At 36.5% G+C, this 21917-nt stretch overlaps 1 long non-coding RNA gene across 2 annotated transcripts; it reads right to left on the bottom strand.

The window, feature by feature from the left end:
* Positions 1 to 620: 620 nt before the first annotated feature.
* On the bottom strand, positions 621 to 13128 carry LOC306660686. Of its 2 annotated transcripts, none has more exons than XR_013763715.1 (3): positions 12705 to 13128; positions 8953 to 9469; positions 621 to 1028 (listed from the first exon to the last, which is right to left on the bottom strand). It is a non-coding gene; the product is annotated as an uncharacterized lncRNA (long non-coding RNA). The 2 variants fall into 2 exon arrangements; XR_013763716.1 differs by having other exon boundaries at positions 621 to 1047; positions 9298 to 9469; positions 12705 to 13127.
* Positions 13129 to 21917: the final 8789 nt, after the last annotated feature.

Genomic DNA, 21917 nt, shown 5'->3' with positions numbered 1-21917 from the left:
TTCCTTAGAAAACTTGGAATGGACCCTCCATTTGACCCAGCTATCCCACTCCTTGGCCTATACCCAAAGGACTTAAAATCAGCATACTACAGAGACACAGCCACATCAATGTTCATAGCTGCTCAATTCACAATAGCCAGACTATGGAACCAACCTAGATGCCCTTCAATTGATGAGTGGATAAAGAAACTGTGGTATATATACACAATGGAATATTACTCAGCCATAAAGAATGACAAAATTATGGCATTTGCAGGCAAATGGATGAAATTGGAGAATATCATGCTAAGTGAGATAAGCCAATCTCAAAAAGCCAAAGGATGAATGATATCGCTAATAAGTGGAGGATGACACATAAAGGGGGGGAGGGAAGGGTTAATGTTAGGGTTAGAGTTAGGGTTAGGGAGGGGGGCAAGTATGGAGGAAGAAAGTACTGTATAGAGGGTAAAGAGGGGTGGGAGGGGTGGGGGGAAGGGAAAAAATAACAGAATGAATCAAACAACATTACTGTATGTAAATTTATGATTACACAAATGGTATGCCTTTACGCCATGTACAAACAGAGAAACAACATGTATCCCATTTGTTTACAATAAAAAAAAAGAAAGAAAAAAAAAAAAAAAGAATCTACCAACTAGGCTCTGCAGCCAACCTTTTCATGTATTCTTTGGTCAAGTTTTGTACTTCAGTGTTCTCAGGATAGGGCTTACAGAACACTGCCCAGGCACCCACATTGATTCTGTAAATTTCATCCCTAGGCAGGGTAGTCCTTGGGATCCCAGGGAGGGAGACATTCCGAGGGGCTGGACAGCATGGTGTATACAGCCTTGCTGAGCCAGGACATGGTGTCTTGTAGCCCTGAGATGAAGCTCTGCCACCTCTTCCCTGGAGAAAGACAGCAATTGGATGACTGTCATAGTTGGCCCTGGTGAAAGGAATCATGACTTCTTGGTTCTCATCAGTGATGCAGGCTGACAGGAAGCAAAACAAATATATGACTAGTGTGAATCTTCATTGTGGTATCACATCTCTAAATCTCCAAGGCAGCTAAAGGAAAAGAAGCAAAACAAGAATGAAGACAGCTGGAAATTATTTTCAGTCTGATCTCTTTGGAAAACACTAGAACACAATCACACCACAGACAGACTGACCCAGAGGCCAACGGCCAGCTTTCCTTATCTTCACAGAGAGAGAAGAGCTAGCTAGGTACTTCCCAAGCAGGCAGGTCCTGCCAAGAGCAATTCTTCAAAGGAAGGGCAATCCTAGTTTGAGTTGTTATTAGCCAGTATTAAAGCAACCGAATGATAGGTGCACTGGCTGGTAAATGGGATCTCAGAAGCCAAGAGCATCCACCACACTCCCACTTTGTCAGTCTTCTTGCAAGTACCCAGTTGTACTCTTTGATCCCTATTCTTTTCTAAAATGTTCCAAAATTTCCTTGACTATTTATAATTCTGCCACTGTGGAACATGGCAGATGTGAGAAGGACAGATGGATATCTTTTGGAGTCCCTCCAGCCTGACTGCAGCATTACTATCTGCTCTCTACTTCTGCTAGGGTTCCCTGACTTAGCTGACTCTGGTTATCCTGCCTTGTAAGCATCAGGACCAGCAATGATCTGTCCCTAGGGCAATGATATTCATTGTTCTAGTCCTCTCCTATCTTAGGCTTCAATTTTACACACACACTGAGTATATCTGTCTTCTCAAATGAATGATCACAGATTTTACACTACATTTTCAGAACCATCCACCAGCCACTCACTTCTGCAGTATCTTGAGTGTTAAGGTTTGCCCTTGTTAATTCATCATCTTTGCGAGATACTTTTCAATAATGAAAAAGACCCTTTCAAGGTCAAAACATCCTTAAGAATATAGCTTTTACATTTTTAAAATATATGCCATCCTCAGAGTGAGCATCTCATTGCCATTACATGCATCCTACATATTTGATATGCACATCAAATATACATGCATATGTGCCTGTGCACTCAGACATACAGCTGTAGCACTGCCATTTAGCCCTGAGTTGCAGAGAAAACTTCCAATGTTTTAAATTTGGGGAATGGAAGAAAAAATCTGTTTATTTGAGGGTTGGTGGGGTTTTTTTTTTTTCATTTTTTTTGACCTTTTATTTTGAATATAAGATGTCTATAACTCTGCTGTAACAGAGATTAAAAAACAAGTTTGTGGCTCTTAATGTTTTTCCTCCTAGGATGTGATTGTTGAAGAACTTGCACCAAAAGTTGCTTTCAGTAGTACAATGCTTTGTTGAATCTTAATAAATTGCAATTTTTTCTTGACTGCCCAAATTAAAAAAATACACACACACACACACACACACACACACACACACACAGTGTCTCACATTAGCCCCCAAATTTCAGACTCTGGAAGAAAATAGGTCTGAAATGCAGATTTAAAATCTAGCCCCAGCAGTACGCAAACAACTTTATTAAAGCAACACAAAAATTCTGACAACCTACTAGAAAAACTATTTCTATCACATCGCTGTGAACCAAAAGATTAAAGCATCGAAGAAAATAAATGCTTAGCCATATAAATCTTTGCTTCAGCCTTTAAGGTTAATTTGAGGCTTTTAAAAAAATTATTGGTAGTGATTTTGAATGTTTATGTTGATTGGAACTTCTAATTAGTGAATGCCAATATATTCTTGGGAATGAACCTGGTGCCTTCCTCTACAGTAAAAATTATCATCTTAACACTTCCCCCAATATTTTCAAATGCAACTAGCAACTTGGGCCTTTTAATAATTAAAAACATGCACATTTCAAATGTGAGAACATGTCGAATCAAACTAGTATGTGTTCTCTCTACTGACAATTTACTCTAATTCAAATCAGCACTATCAAAAATAGTACAAAAACATGCTCCATTGCTTTCACTACTCAAAATGGCAGTTTACTGTGCCCAATAGCCTTTGAGAAAGAATTGTTTACTAAAAAACATATATACTAATTGCAGGTAATTATATTCTCCAAATAACTAAAATGTCCCATTATAAAAATTTCAAATTAAATCGGTATATATAATTTTAGGAACAATAAAATATTATTAATTTTAGCGTTAAGTGGAGAGGATGAAATTTAGATCTTTGTCCCACCACATTTTATAAGCACCATATCCCTAAAGTTTATTAAAGCAGATAGGAATCCCAAGGCCCTTTTATTCAATGTTCAATCAGAAGTACTCCAAAATTAGGCCATCTATTCAAAGCGAAGTTGTTTAACAAGTTGATCAGTTTACAAGTGCACCAAAATATAAATCTTGGCGATTTATACTAATAAGTGGTTGACAATGCATATTAAAATATATATATAAGTATGTAAACATGGGCTTGATTCTTTCAGAAGGAAGCCCTGGATTCCAACTGTGCAATCATATGAGCACTCTATGAACCAAAGGACCAGATAATGGCCTTTACTAAGCTAATTTAACTTATTTCTCACTAATAAGTTTGACAAATGATCATCTTTAAACTCAAATGTTGACTGGCAGAATTGAGGTTTTAAGCCACATGATTATACTAACCAGAATCTACAGACTTCTAAAAGCAAAGTCTGAAGAGTGATGTTGCTTAGGACCTGAGGTCCATATCCTCAGGCGCTTCTCATGAATTATGAGACTAGAAACAAACTTCAAAGTTCATCTAGTTCAATGCCCTGGGTCATTTCCCAGACTGGACACTTAAAATCAAGTGAGGTCTGAGGTTATTTCTCAGACATAATGTCTAATTCAAAGACAGTTTCACTTTCATTTCAGAAACGTTTCAAAATACCCCCCAAAATATTTTAAGTGAAAAGTTAAATAATGACTAAACACTATTCAAGTTGAAATTTGTTGCAATTTTATTTCTACGTTTAAATATTGGATAGTACCCTTTAATACGATGCAAAATAATATTATTATATTAAAAAGTAAGACATTCATTCAGGAAAAAAATAAATTAAAAATATCTGGAATTCCACTGTTAAAATTGTCACTACTTGATGTATATATTTCTACATTAAACAATATATGAATTAAAAAATGGAATGTAGGCATAAAGATGTGACTAAATAAAATGTAGACAAAAATTTACATAACATGTTGCAACCTGTTTTTTTTCATTCAAATTAGATTATGAACATTCTCCATGTAAGATTTATTTTCCTACAGTATCGTTTCAATTGCTGTGATATGTCATTTAATGCACACACCATAATTTATTTAACAAAATCCTCTACTACTGGTCATTTAGAAATTTTTTACATTTAGGTGTTATAAGGAATTCTATGTTATATGTTCTGTATTTAAATAATTGGTTGTATCCTTAATAATTTTTAGGATAATTTTTGAAATAAAGGAACTACTGGGCCAAAGAATATGTATTGTTTTAAGCATTTGATATCTATTTTGCCAAAGAAAAGAAAATAAAAATTATTCCAATGTCACTTATCAAATTTGACTATAATCTAACACAGAAAAAAATTTCTAATGAAAATGGAAATGAGGTAGCCCTCATTTGAGAGAAGAAATAAAAGGAAATAACATTCTAGTTCTTATTTGGAGGACTTTTATTTAAAACCCAAATAGAGAAATGCCATTCAGTTTGTACCATATTTTCTTCCTCTAACGTTTGCTTCGTTCTTTATAAAGAACGGGGAGGGGAAGTAGCTCAGAGGTAGAGCCCTTGCCTAGCATGTACAAGGCCCTGGGTTCAATTCCCAGCACCACAAAGAGGGGGTGAAGGGAAAGAATTAATACTTGATGAGGGCAAGAGAACAAAATAGAATATATTCCATTTAATTTGACTTGATTTAAGTCCTTCAAACCACTAATTTGTGAGTTATCTGGTGTGAGAAATAGAAAGTCTGGTGATCCATTTTTAGAATATAGTATTTATCCTTAAATGTAAAACTGGGACATAAGAAAGGCAGGCAGAGGGGAAATAGAGTAGAGTGAAGTTACACATTAGTACCATGGCCTATGGATGTGACAGATCCAAAGTCCATTCACCTGAACAACCCTTTGACAAACAGGAGGTGGAGGAAGGGGTCAGCCTGACAAACAGATATAGAAATCTCTGTAAAAAATAATAATTTAGGTAAAGAAGTAAGAGCTGCATTCACCCCAAGAAGGCTTTCCTGCCACAAAAGAATATCTAAAGGTCTATTTCTTTAAATAAACCAAGAGGAGATAGTAAAACCAAAGCATCATTTGGAAAGACTGTATACCCCATAGTACTCAGCCAATTAGGAAGCAGGTGAGGGACCTTGGGGATAATCTGTGTGTACCTGCTCCCCCGAGACACCCAATCTTGCAAGATAGTCATTAAAGTATAGCTTCACTTTTTGCTGTACCTTGTGTCTCTCTCTTCTTTGGGTTTGGACAGGTGAGTGTGTTTCTCACATCTGAACAAGGGAGTGGAATATTAAAACATTTCCCTCAGAGGATCAGTTGACCTAATGAACAGATGTTTCCATACATTCTTAACTGTGACCTTTTTGTTTTGTTTTGTTCGATTTGGTTTGGCTTGGTTTGGTTCTAGGGATTGAACCCAGGAACCACTGTACTACTGAGTCACAGTCCCAGTCCTTTTTATTTTTTATTTTGAAGCAGGGTCTTGCTAAGTGGCTGAGGTTCTCGCTAAACTGCCAAGTCTGGCCTCATATTTACAATCCTCCCGAGTCTTTGGGATTACAGGCATGAGCCACCATACCAGCCTTACCTTTTCCTTTACTCATCACCTGTTTCTCATTGCTTCCCATCAGTTTCTTCTGCAATCATAGAGAAGACTGAGAGATAATCAAGTTTTTAGCTACACATATACACCAATAAAAACTTCTGTGTATGTGTTTTGCTTCAGCATGTTTTCATAAATAGAATAAAAATCTGGGATCAAACTCAGGACCAGGCACATGTTAGGCAATCACTCTACAACTGAGCTATGTCCCCAGCCCAGGAAACTTTAAAGAAACCATAAAGTCTTCGTCACAACTCCTCAACTCTGTCCTAGTAGTTTAAAAACAACCATAGATGATATATAAATGAATGGATGAAGTTGTGTTCTAATAAAACTTTATTAACAAAAATAGGTAGTGGTGAGATTTGGCCTGTGGGCTATAATTTATCCTCTCTGCACTAATCTCTTATTTCAACTTTACAAAAATTCAATCACAACAATTTCTAATTGGATTAAAAAGTAACATTTGAATTTTTCAATATTTTTTAGAGTAATTTCTACAACTCCATCTATAGAAAGTGTCAACAAAATCAAAGTGATCTTCAACTCTTATTTCCATCCCTCACTATTTCCCTCTCTCCCCACACCCTGCTCTTTTTTCCAATAATCCCATGATAGTTCTCAATGGTTTCTATTTGCTTGTGTAGGAGTTGATTTGTATTTCTAGATTGGCCAGTCTTCATCAAATGCACATCTCTGTGGAATTTGTCACCTTTTGAGTTCTTCACTGGTGGTCCCTAACTTTCCAGTCTGATATTCCAGATAGTTCCTAAATCTCGCTTTCTACTCTAGTCCCACTGGGAGACAGGATGTGTCCAAGTACAGCATATTCCTGGCCCTTTCTATGGTCAATAATGACATCCTTTGTTATTCTAATGTAATTCTTCATGTGTGGTACAGAACATAGCTCACATTTCTCTGGACCTACCAGGAATGTGTCAAGGCTAATTTTGTTCTCATTATTGTAACATACATTATTGATTTATACCTTGAACTTATTTACTCTTATTTATGGGATATTTGCATAGTCTTCCACCCATTGACTGTTTAACATATACACTCAGGACTATTACTTGGAAAGTTGAAGAGGCTTTTGCCGTGAAATGTGTAACATCTGTATGGATATGTTCCAAAATGTCTGATTTCTCACATCTTGCAAATAATAAAATCCAAAACAGGTTTATATTAAGGAAATTATGAGTCAAAATAAATTTTAGGCCTAACTGAGATCCTCTACAATATTTGACAAACAATAGAAACTACATGAAAATAGAATATTGTTGCAATACAATTTTCCAACATTCCAATGTTTGATTTTACCCACATACTAGAAAAGTGTATGGATTTTGAGAATAAAATTTTGAACATTCAACCACTCATTTTCTACTGACATTTTTTTATAAGTATGTAACATGTTTGTGCATCTTTTATATTTTAAAACATTACCTATTGCATACACACTTGCAGCTACTTCCTCTTCCTCTTCTACTAAGTCTCTTGAAATAGTCATCAATTTTAATACCATTCCCACTCATCTTCAACCACTGAAGCATTGCTTTCTCCCTATCTTGGCACTGAAACCACTGTTGTGGAAGTCACTGGTGAATTTGTTTTTGATAGGTCTACTGAAGAATTTTCACCATTTGTTGACCACTCCCTCCTTAAAACACTTTCTTCCACTTATTTCTATAATTTTAACCTCCTCTAAAATTTATTTTAAAGGTTGTAAATACCTTTTCAATGTGAAATGTTTCCTCAAGTTTTAGTCCTAGGTCACCTCCTCTTCTTGCTGCACATATACTTGGCCAATGATATTATCAACTCCCACAGTTACTCTTACTCTCTGGAGCTACATTTCTTTGTTGAGCCTCATATTTGGGTACATTCCTATCTATTGGAAATGGCTACTTTGGTGACTTCTGGGCTTTTTTAAGCTAAGTATGTCCAAAATCAAACTTATCTTCACCTTTCCTCTAACCCCTCTTCCTATGTGCTCCTCTCCTCAGTGAACATCACCCTCCAACTAGCTGCCCAAGTCAGAAACCCTTGTCTCTTTCCTATCCTTCAGTCTTATCTTCAGTCTAAAATCAAATTTGGAGCTGGACTGGGAATGTAGTTCAGTGGTAAAGCATTTGCCTGGCATGTGTGAGGCCTGGGATTCCATCCCTAGCACTGCAAAAAATTAAAATAAAATAAAAATTTTGTTTGAACTGCCTCCTAATAATTCTTCACATTTTTTATCTCGTCTCTATGACCCCACCACTGCCCATTCTATCACCCTACTCACTCACTTGGGTCATTTTCTAACTTGCTTATATTCCTCCCACTCCCATGTCAAAACTTACAATGCAGCAATGTATTATCATGATCACTGGAAGCCCTGTTTTAACATGTCAATGACTTTCTGATGGTTTTAAGAGCTTAGGAGTGACTCATACAATCTTTCATATCTACTTAGCTTTGTTTTATTGTCACTCTCATTTCATACAATGAGCACAATCGACACTGGGCCATATTACTAGGATTCATAATATATTTTTGTTAGTATGGCTTCACACTTCCAGAAACATTTTTAGCTATCTCCACTTCCCAGTAGCTTCTGGCTTCTGCCATTTTTTAGGTTTAAAGTACATATCATATCCACAGGAAATTCTATTTTGACCACATCCCATTTCTCAGACTGGCTAAATATTCCTGCCATGAACTTCCACAACATCATATTTTTTCTAAAATTGCATATCACACTTTAAGTTATTAGCTGTTTGGTGTCTTTTTTTCCTGCTATTTTTTTCTCCATTTTGAATGTAATTTTTCCTGCTAAACTTTAAGAGGAAAAAGATGCATATGATTGGATAACATTATTCATAGGCACTATATGAATAAATAGTAAGGGAGAGACAAAACAAAATGTTGTCCATCCTCATAAAGTCAATGGTTTAATAAAATAAAAGGTATTAAATGAATAGATTTAAATAAATCATGGTTTTGAGACAGTTTTATATGAACACAGACTCTTGGAACCACTGGTAGTCTAATCAAAGAAGGGGCCCAACATATATCATTTAAAAATATTTTCAATTCTTCTTTCTGCTACACACACACACACACAAAAAAAAAAAAAAAAAAAAAAAAGGAAGGCAACAATGGAAATAGAATCAGCTGTAAAAGATTACTGCTTTACTCTAGGTGGTAGCCATGAACACAGACATTTACCTGATGTTTACCTCCTTGGAAGTTCGAGTTCATGTTAATAGGATTCCTTCCCATTTCTCCCTTGAGATTCTCGTCAGATGAATGAAGGGACCAATCTTCCTACAACATCTGACCTGTCTACCTACTCATCTATTATTATATGAAACAAAAAAACTTTCAAGTTAAAACAAGGTAAAGATCTTAACAAGAAAGAAAGAAGTGGGGCAGGAGAAGAAAGGAAAAGAAAAAGAAACAGACTCTTGGGGCTGGGGAGATAGCTCAGTTGGTAAAGTGTTTGCCTCTCAAGCACAAAGCCCTGGGTTCAAAAAAGAAACAGACTCTTGAGAAGTCTTTGAATACCTGAAAAGGTCCATTTCAGAGTGGGTAGTTTCATTCCAAGCATTCTCTTCTGGCATCTAAAATGCTTTCTTTAAAGCTAGAAATAAGGGGAGACCCAAGAAGGTGGACCAGAGGAGATCACGTTCCTGGCCGCTCCATGATGTGATACCAAGACAGCAGGCAGGCAGCTTCTCTGCAAGGTGGGTGAACAAAGGGGGAGGAGGGTTACTTTACTGGAATCTAAAACTGGATATTCAAAGCATAACTGGGGACACAGGAGGTTGGATATCATAAAATAAGGAAAAAATCCCCAGTGGCACAACACTGCCACAGCCAGACCAGTATCAACAGTCAGAGAGATCCCTCCACAAGCATCGTAGAGGGATAAGGGAATTAAAAGAACTGCATTTTTGTGAGGCCCCAGGCATGTCTGGGTATGGAGGTGTTTAGAGACCAAGGACATTGCCCAGAAAACCTGAAAGACGGCTGCATGATATCCGTGTGTGGGGAAAGAAGTCGCCAACTCTCCAGGTGTTGTGTGGAGGACAAAGGAAGGAGCCATTTTGCAGTTGATGTTCAGGAGCCAGTAACTGAGGAAGCCAATTCCTGGCAAATCCAAGTTTGGCTGGAAATACAGGTCCAGGAAACACATGCTGCATGGACATAGAGTGTGTTTAAGTGACCAGGAGAAAATCAAATGTGGAGAGAGATTTACACAGGGAACAACTGGTTGAGGAAACCCACCCGTCTCTATTCCTCTCCCTCCAATCCTACTGCTTGCAAGACCAGCTGGGAGAGATGCATCTGGCTGGGAACTTGGAAGGGTGGGGGTGAGAGAAATTGTTTGGAGACTGAACCCAAGACCAGGAAATGTGGGGTCTGCAAGTGACATAGAGGACTAAGAATTGGCTCCCGCAACACACGAGTGGAATCCAGGGAAACCTGGGGTAAAGTCCTCTGCATGGACCATCAAGTACTAGGCACTGGAGAAGTGCTGATTTAAAGTTTTCAGACCAATTGGCATTCAGCAGAGAGCCTGGAGCCCACTTAAGCTTAAACCCTGCCTTTAGGAATGCTGCCTATGGGATTAACTTTCTCACTAGCAATCTAGAGGGTACAGCATCACACTCCAGAAGACCCCACTTAAAACTGCTGAGAAGAGAAGTTGAGAATATTCTGAACTCCAATGGAAAGAATTCTTTAACTTTGCACCAAGATATCTTTTCTTTTTAAAATTTTTTTTTTCTGTTTGTGACCTTGATGATACGTGGACATTTATAGTTTCCTATTTTTTTTTTCTTCCTACCTCTAGCATTTTTGAATCTAGTTATTTTACATGGAACTTGGATTGGTTTTTTGTGAACTAGGATGTTTGATTAGTATATTTTAGTTTTGTTTTGTATTCTTTTATTTTAATTTTTAATTTAAATTTTTGCTATATATATATATATATACATATATATATATGTTTTTACATATTCCTGTTTCCCTTGATTCTCTATTTTCTTCTGCTAACCGCCAATCTCTATTGTTCTCTTTTTCACTCTTCCATTGATCTTTTACTTCTGTCTTCTCTCCTACTCCCTCATAATCATCACATCTTATATCACTACTGTCCTTTCCCTGTCCACCATTTGAAAATGTAAATTCTTTTGCAAACTTACTGTTTTTATTATAGGCAATAAGTGGTCATATTACTTCTGTTTATTGTGATAATTTACATTGTAGACATCATAGTAAGAACTATTTGGTTCAATACTATAAATGGTTTGCATTGTTTATTGTTATTATTTGTCTCCCACTAAACAGTGAGGTACTAGAAACCTTCAAGGACACTATAAGTGAACAGGGTAGAAACTCTACTGCTTTGGATCCATACTGTTAGATGGGTAGACATGCAAACAACATGAAAAAGCAAGGGGAAAAATTGCTCAAACAAACCAACATACTCCAATAATGGAATCCATTGACACCACAGTGGAAGAAATGTCAGAGGAGTACATAGCTAAACTGATCTGTAAAGTAAAAGATGATATAAGAGAGCAAACACAAAGATCAATAAAGAGATGGAGATTCTGCAAAAACAAACAAACAGAAATCTTTGAAATAAAGAAAACAATAAACCAAATTAAAAATTCAATAGAAAGCATCACCAACAGACTAAACCAATTGGAAGACAGGCAATAAAGACAAAATATATAATCTTGAAAATAGAGTTGCCCATGGAGAGATGAAACTATGGTTAAGAAACTACAAACAGAACTTCCAAGAATTATGAGATAACATAAAAATACCAGATTTGAGAATTAGGATAGATGAAGGCATGGAGATGCAAACCAAAAGAATGCACAATCTTTTCAGTGAAATAATACCAGAAAATTTTCCAAATGTAAAGAATAAAATGTAAAATCAAATACAAGAGACTTACAGGACCCCCAAATGTGCAAAATTACAACAGACCCACATCAAGGCCTATTATAATAAAAATGCCTAACATACAGAATAAGGATAGAATTTTAAAGACAGCAAGAGAAAAATATCAGATTACATATAGGGGGAAATCAAGACAAACCTCAGCTTATTTCTCAACCCAGACCCTCAAAGCCAGGAGATCCTGGAATAGCATATACCACACTCTGAAAGAAAATGGATGCCAACCAAAAATCCTATATCCAGAAAAATTAAGCTTCAGATTTAAAGATGAAATAAAAATCATCCTTGATAATCAAAAATTAAAAGAATTCACAACCAGAAAATCTGCACATCAGAATATTCTCAACAAACTATTTCATAAACATGAAATGAAAAAAAAAAAAAAAAAGAAAACCAGTGAAGGGAGGAACTACATCAAAGGAATAGTCAATCAAAGGAGAAACTAATTCAAATTAAAAACTAGAAATAAGTCAAAATAACTGGTAACACAAATCATATCTCAATAATAACCTTGAACATTAATGGCCTAAATTCATCAATCAAAAGACATAGTCTGGCAGATTGGAGTGAAAAACAAGACCCAACAAAAGACTCACCTCAAGGGCAAAGACATCCACAAAATGAAAGTGAAAGGATGGGAAAAATCATATCACTCACATGGCTCAACATAAACAAGCAGGGGCTTCTTTTATCCTTGTATTAGATAAACTGGATCAAGCCAAAGTTAATCAGAAGGGGCAGAGAAGGACATTTCATACTGCTTAAGGGAATTATACATCAATAAGACATAACAATCATAAATATTTATGCCCAAAACAATGCAGCATCTATGTACATCAAACAAACCCTTCTCAACTTCAAAAATCAAATAGACTACAACACAGTAATACCAGGTGACTTCAATACACCTCTATTACTATAGGATAGATCTTCCAAACAAAAATTAAATAAAGAAATTATAGAACAAAATAATACAATCAATAATTTAGACTTACCAGACACATATAGAATATTTCCTCCATCATCAAATGAATATACTTTCTTCTCAGCAGCACATGAATCTTTCTCAAAAACAGACCATTCTTATGCCACAAAGCAATTCTTAGTAAATACAAAAAACTGGAGATAATACCCTGCATTCTATCAGATCATAATGGAATGAAATTAGAAGTCATTGATAAAATAAAAAATAGAAGCTAACCTATCAGCTGGATACTAAATAATACACTATTGAATGATGAATAGATAGCAGAACAAATCAAGGATGAAATAAAAAATACCTAGACGTAAATGAGAATACCAATACAACATATCCAAATTTCTGGGACACAATGAAGGCAATGCTAATAGGAAAGTTCATTGCATTGATTTCACTCATTAACAAATAAGAAGTTAATGAATAAGTGACCTAACATCACATATCAAAGCCCTATAAAAAGAAGAACAAATCAACTGCAAAAGCAGTAGAAGACAGGAAATAATTAAAATCAGAGCTGAAATCAATGAAATTGAAATAAAACAATTCAAAAAATTGACAAAACAAAGTTGGTTCTTTGAAAAAAATAAGATTAATAAACACTTAGCAATGCTAAAGAAGAAAAAGAGGGAAAACTCAAATTTCTAAAATTCATGATGAAAAAGGAAATATCATGATGGAGACTACTGAAATACAGAAGATAATTAGAAACTGTTTTGAAAATTTATACTCCAATAAAATAGAAAATCTTGAAGACATCCACAAATTTCTAGAGACCTCTGACCTACCCAAACTGAACCAGGCAGACATACACAATTTGAACAGATCAATCTCAAGCAATAAAATTAAAGATGCCATCAAAAGCCTACCAATCAAGAAAAGCTCTGGACCAAATGGATTCTCAGCCAAGTTCTACAAGACCTTCAAAGAATAATTAACACCGATACTCCTCAAAGTATTCCATGAAATAGAAAAGGAGGAACCTTTCCAAATTCATTCTATGAAACTGATATCACCCTGATACCAAAACCAGACAAAGACACATCAAGGAAAGAAAACATCAGACCAATATCCCTGATGAACATAGGTGCAATAATTCTCAATAAACTTCTGGCAAATCACATACAAATGCATATTAAAAAGACAGTGCACCATGATCAAGTGGGGTTCATCCCAGGGATGAAAGGTTGATTCAATATATGGAAATCAATAAACATAATTCATCACATCAATAGACTTTAAAACAAGAATAATGATCATCTCAATAGATGCAGAAAAGTGTTTGAACCTCTTCATGTTCAAAACACTAGAAAACAAGGATTGATAGGAACATACCTCAACATTATAAAAGCTATATATGCTAAACCCAAGGCCAACATCATTCTAAATGGAGAAAAATTGAAAGCATTCCTCCTAAAAACTGAAACAAGACAGGGATGCCCTCTTTCACCACTTCTATTCAATATGGTCCTTAAAACTCAAGCCAGAGCAATTAGACAACTGAAAGAAATTAAAGTGATATGAATAGGAAAAGAAGAACTCAAACTATCACTATTTGCCAATGACACAATTCTACATTTAGAAGATCCAAAAGATTCCACCAGAAAACTTCTAGAACTAATAAATGAATTCACCAAAGTAGCAGGATATAAAAATCAACACTCATAAATCTAATGCATTTATATTCCTAAGTCATGAATCCTCTAAAAGAGAAAGTAGGAAAACTACCCCATTCACAATAGTCTCAAAAAATAAAATAAAATACTTGGGAATCAATCTAACAAAATAGTTGAAAGAGCTCTACAATGAAAACTACAGAACATTAATGAAAGAAATTGAAGAAGACTTTAGAAGATGGAAAGACCTCCTATGCTCCTGGGTAGGTAGAATTAATATAGTTAAAATGCCATATCACCAAAAGGTTTGTAGGAAATTAAACTCCTATCTCTCACCCTGCAAAAAAAAATCAACTCAAAGTGTATCAAAGACTTAGGCACTAGAATAGAGACCCTGCACCTAATAGAAGAAAAAGTAGGCCCAAATCTCCACCATGTTGGCTTAGGTACTGACTTCCTTAACAAGACTCCTGAAGTGCAAGAAGTAAAATCAAGAATCAATAAATGGAATAAAATCAAACTAAAAAGCTTCTTTACAGCAAAGGAAACAATCCATAATGTGAAGAGAGAGCTACAGAATGGGAAAAAATCTTTAACACACACAACTCGAATAGAGTATTAATCTTCAGGATATATAAATAACTCAAAAAACTTAACACCAATAAAATAAGTAACCCAATCAATAAATGGGCTAAGGAACTGAACAGACACTTCACAGAAGAAGAAATACAGTCCATCAACAAATATATGAAAAAATGTTCAACATCTCTTGCAATTAGAGAAATGCAAATCAAAACTGCTCTAAGATTTTATCTCACTCCAGTCAGAATGGCAATCATCAACAATGCAAGCAACAATAAATGTTGGTGAGAATGTAGGGAAAAAGGTACACTCATATATTGCTGGTGGGGTTGCAAATTGGTGCAACCACTATGGAAAGCAATATGGAGATTCCTCAGAAAACTTAGAATGGAACCACCATTTGACCCAACTATCCCACTCTTTGGCCTATACCCAAAGGACTTAAAATCAGCATACTATAGTGATACAGTCACATCAATATTTATAGTAGCTCGATTCACAATAGCTAAACTATGGAACCAACCTAGGTGCCCTTCAGTAGATAAAGAAACTGTGGTATATATACATGATGGAATATTACTCACCATTAAAGAAGAATGACATTATGCCATTTACTGGTAAATTGATGGCACTGGAGAATATTATGCTAAGTGAAATAAGCCAATCTCAAAAAACCAAAAGCCCAATGTTTTCTCTGATACGTGGATGCTAATTCACAATGGGTGGGGTTGCAGAATGGTGGTATTTTGGACTAAACAGAGGGGAGTGAAGGGAGGGGAGGGGGCATGAGGGTAGGAATGATAGTAGAATGAATTGGACATTATTATCCTATATGCATATATGGTTACATGACCTGTGTAACTCTATATCATGTACAACCAGACAAATGAGAAATTATACTCCATTTCTGTATGATGTGTCAAAAAAAAAATTCAACCCTCATGTATAACTAATTAGAACAAGTTAAAATAGTTAGAAATAAGAAAGCAATGTGTTTTGCTTCTTTTCAAATTTTTCTCAGATAAGATCTCATATTTGGTGCTGTGGTGTTTCTGGAAAAGCCCCATAGAAGGACTAGCCTTCTTCAGTTGACCAGACAGACCTCAAAGGCACAGCCTGGAGGCTTACCATGATGCTTCATGATGCCCATAAAATATACATTGTTACAGACAATTTTCTTCTGTGATGTATCTGTGACAAATATTCACTAAAGAATTATAAGAGAAAGTCTAGAGAAGAGCTGTTATCATCAAACTAACTCCTTGCGGGGGGGAAAAAAAGAGGTATCAGGATTAGAGAGAAAACAAATTGTTTTTTATTGTTTTTGTTTATAGCATGCACTGTGTCTGCTTGCCTTCAATAGAATTAATGACAGATAAGAATGCCTGGGGAGATAGACACAGACTGCTTTCACAGCAGGGGTTACAATATTAGTCTGCTACAATCACATTTTTAAACACCTTCTCTACAATACATTACAATAAAACAAAAGCTAGTTCTCCAGAGAAGAAGCTACACCAAAGGAAAAACGACTCACCACCCTAACAATTTTAGTTATGTAATGTGTGAATAGCCAGTTTGCAATTAACTTGCACAATGTTGAGGTCAGTGAATCCCAAAAAGAGTATTTTGCAGATGCACATTTTCTTCCTACGGGAAGTCATAAATGAATTCCTTCTTCCTAATTTAATGGTTGGTGATGCCTCCTCCATTTCCAGGATTGATCTGTGTTGGAAAGTTTTCTCTCCTGAATATTGGACAACAAGATGGCAGTTACTTTGGTTTTTGCCTTCTCCCATCAATAAGGATACTCAACCTGCAATATTTGCCCCCTTTCCCTTCCTCATCTGCTGTCCTCTTCCCTTTTCCCTCCTCTCCTCTTCTTTCCTCTTCCCTTCTCTTCTGATTCATATTCTTTGAACTTCTAAGCTGACATCTTAACTGATACAATGAATGGGAGAGAAATTTCTCTGTGGGAGCTGAGTATTCATATTATCCAGAATTATACAGGCTATTTTATACAGATCTTACAAATTATCTCATTAGATTCTAACTTTACTGGCAATATGGCTTAGAAGATTATAATATCAGTTCTTAATCATATTTGGGCACAAGTTCATCATGGACAATGTGTTCTTAATGTTGTTTTTAAGAACATCTCAGAATGATAAATTTGTTTTGGCAAATTAAACATTCTCCACTGAGCTTCCATAAACACATAAGTAAAAGACACAGAAATACCAGGAAGCTTTATCAAATAATGTTACTCACATCCATTTTGGGGGGCTTTGTCCTTGTCTTTTATTATAAATTTCCTCGTTCTATTTCAAATTATTTATTTCTTAGAATGATAAAGTTAAACAGGACTTTCCTGTAACAAATGTCATTTTACATCTTGTTCCTGGGATGAATTGTTGATTAAAAAGCTTGTTTTGATCTTTGTAAATCCTTCTTTTGTTTTATTATTATAGATACGTGGGAAATATATATCAAAGAATTCTTGTGTTTTATGGATAATTTCATGGCAGGCAGTTTTCTTCAGATATGTCAACAATGCTTAATAATATGCATACAGTCTTACAACTAACAAATAACCACTGTTAATAACATTCTGTCTGCCTTTAATCAATTTCATAATCACTCATAAATCCTACATAACTCAGATCCAAGCTACAACTACCATGATTCCTGAAGAAATAAATAGTCTTGACCCTAACTCCTAATGTCGTAGCCTCCCAGTCCTAAAACTTTGATCAAAACCTATGAATTCTCAAGGGCTTATACCACCAAGGCATTTTAATAAGAAAGCTGGATTTCTCCCTCGGAATTCTCCTATCAGTTACTAAGAATATATCTTGTGGCTGAGATCCTTTGGATAACTCTATTAATCATAAACTTCTACTATCCAATAAAGTCTTTAAAAAAATTCTAGCGTAACATTTTTATATAGATAGGAATCTTCCCTCTGGAATACTCAAATCACAAATGGATGAAGTACTTTCATCTGCCCTGTTTCTGAGTATTTCCCTCTAGATTAGGATCAGGTTAGGTAAAAAGCATTATTCCTCCACAGTCAAGAACTTGCACTCCTAAGGCTGTAATGCACACTCCTGTGTTTCAGCAGTAATGCACACACATGACAAAGTGCATACTGCTACTGTGTAGAGGGAAAGAATTGGAATGGACTCTGAGCCAGCCCTATTTGTGGCTGTGACATAAAACCTGGACTTCACAGCTCTGCCACTCAGAGAACATGCAGGCCCTGCAACACAGTGCAGCAGCCTCACTGCTGTTCCCCCTGCACTCCCGACCCCCACTCAGAGCCTTTCCTTTCACTCTCCACTCTGAAAACACTCTTCCCCGATCTCTTTTATTTCCATCCATCTTTATTCAAATCGCACCTTCCAGACGAGACCCACCTTCACCACACTGTGAAAATTTACAATGCATTTCCACCCTCTCCTTGCAGTTGCAATCTCTGTTACTAGCCTGTGAGTTCTGCAGGAGCAGGAATCTGTGGTCTATGTAAACCATTCTCTCTGCTTCCTCTCTTCACCCAGCTGTTTCCCTTTTCACCAAGACTCTCTGACCTAGGATTTCCCACCCCCTCGCATTACTAATCTTGTTCTTCCTTTAGCATGATGGCCAGTCCCTCAATCCCTCTACTTTGTCTAGCACATCAGTGCCTTTATGTCTTCATTACCTAACTGTCCAGGCTGAATCACATCATCGAGAACTTTAAACTTCATTAATAAAAGTCCCAGACAGCTTCTATTAATTTTCAGTTCTGTGGATCTGAAAGTGCCGGAAAAAGAACTTTCTAAATTCCTACTCCTGGCTTCCAAACATTAAAATAAAAGTCTTAAAATTGTGCATATGGGACCACTGAAACATTTTCTACCTAACCTAACTGTTCCCTCCCAGCAAGTCACCACCATATCTTTTACTACCTCTTTGTTGATTCACTCTTTAGCACTTGCTTGGACATTTTTCTCCATCCTCACCCACTCAGTCTAACTCCCTGTCTTGCCTCCACAGTGACTCAGAAGGCAAATCTGTCACAAAATCACTCATGTGTCCTTCCCTCCAGCTCAGCCCAGCTCCATGTTTATAGACCTCTCAATTTTCCTATATTTTCATGTGCTTACTTGCTATAGTTTGTACCTACACTGTCCCCAAAATGGCCCATGTGTTAAAGGCTTGGTCTCCAGCACAGGAGGTGGGGACTTGTGGAAGGGCAATTCAGGACATGTCTTTGAGGAGGACCCTGCCCCTTTCTTGTTTCTCCATGTATGCCTCCCAGCTCCTATGAGATAAATAAAGCTCCTCTACCTTGAGCTCCCTTCATGATATACTGTGCCACCACTGGCCCAAAATAATAGGAACAAGAAACCAAGGACTAAAACAAGTCAAAATTAAGCTTTTCTCCTTCTATTGTTAATATCTCATGCATTTTGTCATAGTAAGAGAACTGACTAAAATAGTTTGCTTTTTGTCATTGTGACCAAAAGACCTGACAAAAACAACATGGAGGAGGAAAAATTTATTTGGGGCTCATGGTTTCAGAGGTCTCAGTTCGTAGATGACTGACTCTATTCCTCTGGGCCCCAGACCAGGCAGAATATCATAGTGGAAAGGTATAGGGGAGGAAAGCAAATCAGGTCATGGAAATAAGGAAGCAGAGAGAGCTCCACTTACCAGGGATAAAATAAATATTCCAAAGGCACACCCTCATGACCTCCCTCCTCCAGTCACACCCTATCTGCCTACAGTCACCACCCAGTTAATTCCTATCAGTGGATTAATGCATTGATTAGGCAAAGGCTCTCATAACCCAATCATTTTACCTCTAAACTTTCTTGCATTGTCTCATACGTGAGCTTTTAGGGAACACCTCATATTTAAATCGTAACACTAACAAACCACTCTTCCTTTACTCCTTTACAGAAGAAGAGGTGTCCTCCTTGCCAAAATCAGCCTCTCTGTATTCCACCTTTTCCGTCTCTTCTGAAAGTTTATTTTAGTCATATAAATTCTGTTACCCAAGTCTTTAATATCTTGTTCTTCTCCTCTAATAACAATTATGCTTATCATTCCCTAATCCTATGCATCTTTTTACTTATTTTAATATATCTACATAATCAATATTTTCTACCTTTTTATATCCACCTTTTCATAAACACGTTACTGTTCAAGTTTTGACCATAGTATTTTGTTTAAGTCTTTAATATATAAAGTTCTTATCAAATCTCTTAAAAATCCCATGGCCTTTTCTGAATCCCCATCTATTTTAGTGTGTGTGGCATCTACTATTTTTAAACAGTCCCATCTTGTTCCAGTCCCAGGGACTTTCCTATTCTTCCCTTACTTCTCCTCCCACTTCTCTGAGGTTATCTATCCTTTGTGGTTTCTCTTTTCCTTCTACACTTTTTACAAATATATAGCACGAATCTCAATCATTGACCTCCTACTTTCTTTCATCATTTTTTCCCTCAGTGATCTTGAATATTCTCAATGTTTACAAAACTATTCATTTATTCACATTGCTTTCCTGAGCTCATCAGAGGAAAGTCAATTCTCAGAGTTGGAACAGATGTTGGGGGATACCTTGTCCATCATCCCCATTTGAGAGGTGAACTGATTAAACACATTGACTAGAAAATTAAGAATGAGTATTCAGGATTTCTGGTGTCTCCCATATGGTTAGTAGCCTGGAAGGTAGGAATTTATCTTCTAGTCCAACTTCTATGAATAATTTGTTTTGTAACATTTGCAAAATCATTTAACCCCTCTGAATCTTAATTTCTGCTATGTCTAAAATAACAAATTTTTAAAACAGTGCCTCTAAAGTTCTTTTAAACATTGATTTATGATTCCTTGATCCCTGCTACAGAATATCACCACATTATCTAAAGCCAAATCATTCATTTTTTACCCCCAGGGACATAACAGTTTCTCCTTGGGATTTTCTTGTGCTGGTCAATGGTACCATCATTCTCTTAGTACCTGACTATACCAGACTCATTGAGCACTGTTCTCTCCTTCCTGGTAGAGACTGGGTCCTTAAAGCCTCATCTGCTTTCCAAGTTTCTCTCAGTTCCAAGGTCTCTTAAAAGGTACTCTTGAAATGTCTAACACCTTTCTGCACACTTCTATCCTCCCACTTAGGGTTTTCCTGTTGCTTCTCCAGCACGAAAAGATGCAAACTGTGTGAAATCTTAGTGTTTATAATGGCTCCCCATCTAGGCCCTCAGGCAGCTGGGCAAGCAAAGAGACAGCTTTATAACACCATCTGGCTGACTCACCCTGAACCCTAGAGAGGCACCCCAGCCCTCCTGGGATCTGGCTTCCTCAAAGACTTGTCAGAGAAATGAGTACCAAAACCCAGTAGTGCTGAGAAATTAATGTTCTGTGGGATGAATAAAAGATGGGAGAAAGTAAGTGGCTGGCAGATGAAATCTACTTCATCTCCCCTCTAAAAGAGTTTCAAGCCAAGGTGATTCCATGTAGTCTTTGCAGAAAATTCCCATGTAACTTAGTAATTATCTGTGTTTCTTATAAATTTGTGGCCACCTGGTATTTGATTCCACTCTTTCTTGTGTGTCTTTCCATTTTCCCTCATCTTTGATTCTTTGAGATTTTATCCCTAAATAGAAAGTTACCGTGCATATTTTGCCTCAGGCCTCTGTATTCTAGGAAAACCAAGCCGAAAAAGGAATCCAGTCATCCTCAGTTCCTCTATCACCTTCTATGTAGTCAGTTAATTAATCTATCACTAAATTCTGTTTCTTGTTCCCTCAGAATGTCATTGTCTTCTATTCCTTCCTTTACCTCTTCAGAATTGCCCTGTTAGTCCCTGCTCTTACTATCTTAAACCTGGACTACTACAAAAATCTCAACTAGTATTTTCTCCTCAGCCCTGAATCCCCCAAATCCACTGCACACTATCATCAGTTCAACCCTCTTAAAAATGCCATCTCCACTTTTTTCAACAATTCCCCACTGTTTTCGTATGATGTCCCAATATTTTGCTC

The sequence above is a fragment of the Sciurus vulgaris genome (assembly GCF_902686455.1).
Source record: "Sciurus vulgaris genome assembly, chromosome: 5".
In the NCBI taxonomy this organism is placed as follows: domain Eukaryota; kingdom Metazoa; phylum Chordata; class Mammalia; order Rodentia; family Sciuridae; genus Sciurus; species Sciurus vulgaris.
Note: the sequence above shows the minus strand (reverse complement) of the source record. Positions and strands in the feature narration are given on the sequence as shown.